The sequence below is a fragment of the Hipposideros armiger genome, unplaced genomic scaffold, assembly GCF_001890085.2.
Source record: "Hipposideros armiger isolate ML-2016 unplaced genomic scaffold, ASM189008v1 scaffold_44, whole genome shotgun sequence".
NCBI classification, from domain to species: Eukaryota; Metazoa; Chordata; class Mammalia; order Chiroptera; family Hipposideridae; genus Hipposideros; species Hipposideros armiger.
In genome coordinates this window covers 355763-361685 of record NW_017731394.1, presented here as the reverse complement: position 1 = coordinate 361685, position 5923 = coordinate 355763, and the positions used below count along the sequence as shown (strand labels likewise).

At 38.5% G+C, this 5923-nt stretch overlaps 1 long non-coding RNA gene across 1 annotated transcript in view; it reads right to left on the bottom strand.

The window, feature by feature from the left end:
- Positions 1 to 860: 860 nt before the first annotated feature.
- The window catches only part of LOC109381123 (uncharacterized), a 25650-nt gene continuing 20587 nt past the window's right edge, over positions 861 to 5923 (bottom strand). Inside the window, exon 3 of the long non-coding RNA XR_002123640.1 lies at positions 861 to 977. This is a non-coding gene — a long non-coding RNA (uncharacterized LOC109381123). The remainder of the gene's footprint in view (positions 978 to 5923) is intronic.

Below are 5923 nucleotides of genomic sequence, written 5' to 3'. Positions count from 1 at the left end.
AATCTGTAGGATTCAGTGGGTCTACCTTGACATTGCTTTTGACAGGTGGGCCCCACATCTCCAAATCTGATACCTTTTTAATACATTCCAGGGATTTGTAGTTTGCCCCTAGTTGAGACATGTCTAGAAAGGAACTGCGAGGTCCTTTCTAACCAAGATATATTAATTTATTTAGCAGGATGATCTTATTAAATAAAAACTACTTAACGGTTCTGCCTAAGCAAACATCCTGATTATCTTTCAAAATTAAAAAGTGCATGAGCCCTGTGACCTAGCAATTCCACTTCCTGGTAACTTGTCCAACAAATATGCCCAGGCTCATGCAAAATGATGTATATTTTAAAACATTCATTGTTACTTTGGTTTATAACAGTAAAAGACTCTTTTTAACTGATTAAATAAATTTGGCACATCAATACAGTAGACTGGAATAATGTGTCTCCAAGATACAATGTAAGTGAAAAAAGCAAGACAGTGTTATGGTATGTTTCCATTTCCATGAGGAAGTGGTGCAGAGAGACTATCTGTGAGTATACGCGTAACTGTATGAGTACATAGAATGTCCCTAGATGAATACACAAGACAATAATAGTTGCCTCTTGGGAGAGGAACGGGGTGGTACAGGAAAGGGGGAGAAACTTGTCTTTCAGTATGTGCCATTTGGTACATTGTAAATTTTCTGCCATGTGCATGGATTACTTATTTAAAATAAAAGTAACAATTTTTTTAAAACTAGGATTTTCTTTAAATTAATAAGATTGAGAATTAAGAGCACAACCTTGCTTGGATACTGACTGAATGAAGGGCCCCTGTCATTAACTCATAGAGTTAGGGTGATCCATTCCTTATATTCACCTGGTTTATTCCAGCCCTCCTGAGAAAAGGTTGAAGCATTGATGCAAAGGATCATACCTCTCCTGACATGGAACTCCCAGACCACTCTAAAATTTCCTCAGTTTGGTCTTTCAAGCCTGGAGCTGGGGGAGAAAGAGGACAACTTCAGGAGGAGGCAGGGTATATTAAGTAAATTAAGCATAGCTATAGATATAAAGATATATAGATCTATATATTTTCGTAAAACACTGGCCCATAATAAATGTCCCCTAAATTTTATACAATATTTATTTGTTTCCAGAAAGTTAAATTGTTAAGATCCTTGCAAGTAGAGCATTCTTTTGAGTAGGTAACACATCTTCCTATAATTCTGAAAGTAATTTGAGCCCAAATGAGTAAGGATCTCTTATTCAGCCACCACTATTCGTTAAGTACTATAAACCCAGCACTGCAAAATCTGGGGGAATGTTTTCTAAGGTTGTTTTATTTTTATGCTTGGATCCTTGTAATTAACCTTCACTTGTCAAGTAAGGCTAAATCTAGGCCAATCCCTCATGCAAAGGATCACACATTTGATCTTTAGGCAGCTTTTAGACATGAAGCCTTCTGAGGGGGGAAAAAAAAAGAAAAAAAGAAAAAAAAAAGAAACCCAGTGATAATAAAAGACAACCCATCCAATTATGTTTTTGTCTCAGCACCTCTGGTGCTATAACCACCCAAAATCTCCCTCAAAACAACGCCAGTCTTAAGTGGCCTGAGCAACTCATGAAACTTTCGGAGAAACAAAGAAAAATAAGTTTGTTATACTCATGTTTCTAACTGGGTCCTCTTTCCTTTGGAAAACACATAAGCAAATAGTATTAGACTATCATCAAAGCCTCTGGCAGAGTAACTGCCAAGCAGGCTCTCCTGCCTCTTCAGTCAAGGATGCCATCTGCCCCACTTCACCACCTACCCCCAAATTCCTTCAGTCAAAACTCTCAGAATCATCATGATACAGGTATAATTTCCCCTCTAAAAGGGCATTTTTCACTCCTTAAAGGGAAATGCAAAATACAATTAATTACATTCAATTAAAATAACAACAAAATTTGAAAACTAATTGGGGAAGTATATGCAACATATATATGACAAACGGTCATTAGTCTTAATAAATACAAGGTCTGACAATTAAGTTCATGAACTTTTTATAACAATGTTGCTAACCTTTTCTTGATGTCAGAGGGATTATTCATTATGAATTTCTACCAACTTAACAAAGAGTTAACGAAGTTCACTATTTGGAAGTGCTGAAAAGACTGCATGAAAAAGTTAGACGTCCTGAACTTTTTGCCAACAGCTCATGGCTCTTGCATCACGGCAATGTACCAGCTATCACGGCATTGTCTGTGAGGAAGTATTTAGCCAGTACACAAATAACTGTATTGGAACACCCTCCCTACTCACTTGATCTGGCCCCCAATGACTTCTTTCTTTACCAAAAGACAAAGGAAATACTGAATGGAAGACATTTTAATGACATTCAGAACATCAAGGGTAATACGACGACAGCTGTGATGGCCATTCCAGAAAAAGAGTTCCAAAATTGCTTTGAAGGGTGGACTAGGCGCTGGCATTGGTGCATAGCTTCCCAAGGGGAGTCCTTTGAAGGTGACTGTAGTGATATTCAGCAATGAGGTATGTAGCACTTTTTCTAGGATGAGTTCACAAACATTATTGTCCCACCTCGTAAATATCCCAGTTTTTCTCAACGAGCAAAGAACACAAACTGGCCACTAAATATATTTAAAAGTGTCAAACTTCATTAGTAAAAAATGCAAATTAAAATTGGCTTTATTTCACTTATTAAGTTACCAAAAATAAACATTAATATTATTATTTAATGTCTGTTACCATGTGTGGAAAAAAACACTCACCATCTGCAATGGACTTGTAATTCTATACCTTTCTAAAGCATAATTGGCAAACTGTATGCAAATCTTTGCAAAGCACAAATTCCTTCAACCAATTAGTTTTATTTACTGGAATGTAAGTATTACTTACACAGAAATATGTAAAGATATGTGCAAAGTCAGCTATAAGGTGGTCATTGCAGTATCATTTGTAATCACAAAAAAAGCCTGAAAAAATCCTAACTATCCATCCTTAGAGAACTGGCTGAGTAAATTGTGATGCATCCATAGAATAAAATGTTTATTAATAATAAAGGTAATATACATGAGAAAAATGGTAATTACATGCCTTTGAACAGGGAAAAAAACGCAGTTTACAGGAGGATGGTCCATATGAATGCAAAATGTTCCTAGAAATGTGTTAATTTAAAATTAGAAATGTGTTAATGTAAAACCAAAATGTTAATGTGATTCTCCTTGGGCTGTGGGATTTCATATTTTTTAAAAATTTTCTTTATTGCATTTTTCTGAATTGTTTGATTTTTTTACTGTAAATGTGTCAATTTTACAAAAACAGAAAAAAAACTTTAAAAAAATACAAGGAATAACAAGCGAATCTCCTTTAAAAATCACCTACTATACATGTGAAAAGATTAATTTTTCTTGGGGCCTTTTACGACCCATTAAAATGAACTGTACAGTTTTACTGTTTGAAATTCTCTGAATAAGTCTGTGGGTATTCTCTTCCAAAGACTTGGTCTGGAAAGATTAATCTGTCGTTTGGGTTTCAGAAACGAAGTCTATGAAGTGGTCTTAAAAACAAAAGTGGGCATCACTGTTCATGCAAATGACTGGTGCTTTAAAAGTCCTGAGGTTCAGCAGTAGAGCTACGGCTTTCTCTGCCTTTGCACTTTATTTTAAATCAGGGGACAAGGCAATGGAGAGGGAGCCTTGTAACGGAAGCATCCACTTGTCCTACACATTTGGAAGGAAGGCCAATAGAGCTTCTAAGTTTGGAGTCTGAGCGAGCCTTTGAGATGACAGCAGGGCTTTGATTTTGTGATTACAATTAAAGATCAAGGTGAGCACCCGGTGCCTGAAGACTTTCCCTGAGGGAAATGAATAAACACTTGGCTCTAATACCTACATCCAGCCAGAATACAAATAGAGCATATTATCAGCCGTCAGAGCATGTTGTTCCTGAGTAGCAGTGGACTGAGGAGCAGACTTTAAATCAAAGTGAAGGAGAGTGCCCCAGCGCCCCTCATCAACCATTCCTCAGCTGGGCTCACCATGGAGCTGAGAGAGGGGGGACCCCCCTTTAGGCAGCCAGATCAGCAGAACGAGCCCTGGGATTCAACAAGGTGTCAGGTGTATTCATTGTACACAGATTCTCATTTGCCTCTTCTGCTGTCTGACAGATTGCTTCTTTGCAGATCTCCAGAAGGAGACAAATTGCTGGGAAGGATGTGGGGAAAGAGGCACACTCATGCACTGCCGGTGGGAGTGCAGATTGGTACATGATTTGGGAAGGGAAACAATTTGGCAGTGTCTATCAAATTTTTAAATGGCACTGACTTTGTTTCTCGGAGCCTAGCTTCCAAAATCCTAGCACAGGGAGATACGTACAGGGAAGCAGAGTACAGGATCATTTATAATGGAAAAAGTTCCAAACAACTTCAATATTCATCACTACAGGATCATTTAAAGAAAGTACAAAGGGTGCCAAAAATATGTATATACATTTTAAGAATGGGAAAAAAACTGTATTAAAATTGTAATACTCAATATATACTGATAACAAAAGATGAATACAAGTCATGTGTATACATTTTTTTGGCACCCCTGGCATATCACACCCATACAATGGAATACCGTGTGGGCATTAAAAAAGAAATACTATGACAATGACTTGGAAAGATAGCTCTGTTAAATGATCCCCCTTAAAAAACAAACAAACAAACAAAAAAAAACCCAACCTTTATTTCCTTACATGAGCATAGATATATGTGTGTATAAATGTCTAGTTAGGGTTGAAAATAATTTGAAAGGTTATATACTAAGGAATCAATAAGGATTTTTCTAAAATAGGATGTGGTTAAGATTGAAATAAAAGAAGGGAAAACTGACTTCCTACTTTATACATTTCTGTATTGTTTAAATTTGAACTTTTTCCTTATTATGTTTACTATTATTCTTTCTAAAGGCCAAGCTTATACTTAGTAGTTCATGCTGAGGTTCTGTTCAACATGACATTAACTCTGTGTTCCCTTAGCTCCTACCAGCCCAGAAAACGTGAGCGCTAGGCAGAAGGCAAGATAGCATCTGAGGCAGGGCCTTCACCACAGTGAAGCAAGGTAAGCAGCTGCTTGTTGCTGACCACAGATATGAGATCAGAGTAGAATCACTGCAGGGTAGAATCCTGGGTTCCAGTTAAGTTATGCATCCTCTGCCTCTGAGCCTAATTGGCCCCCATGGTTGGGAAGGGGCTGAGTCCACAGTTGAGGGCCAAATGGACTTTGATACAGGGATGGGAGTACCTGGAGCAGAAGGCAGAGATGGCACTGCCTCAGGAAATCGGATCTCCATCCAAGCTCCAGCCCTCTCTGATGCCTTGAGCAAATTTCTCAGTGGAATCTGATTGATTCCTACAGTGTCTTCAACTTAGGGGAGGCAGCCTGCAGTAGAGGGGTGGTAGGCTACATGTAGTGTTAGAGGGTCCTGGAGCCAGTTGTCTCATCTAATCTCTGGATACCCTTGAGAAAAAAACACGGCAACTCTCCCAATGCTCTCACTATTGTTTTTCCCAGACTATAAAAATAACCCAAATATGATATTGCAGCTATTGGAACAATACATGTCATAAAGATGTTCTCAAAGTCTCTTGCAAGTGTAAAATTCAAAAATTATAGTTCATGTAAACAAAGGCTGATACACCATAAGCCAAAAACTGTCTCCAAGCAGGGAATTATGGGTGACCTTCGATCACGCAGGGAGAGGCTGTATCACGGGCACATGGACATGGTTTGAAGTCAGAGGATGATTCTGGCGGGCAGCACTGTACACTCCCATTGACCATTTCTGAAGGCAGTCCTCCTCTGTCTTCTTGAGAAAACAGAGCATCCTGTCTGCTTCTTTGGTATGGCCCCCTGGAGCTGTCAGGGACACCACTCCCTCTCTCTGCCAAGTGCTAACAG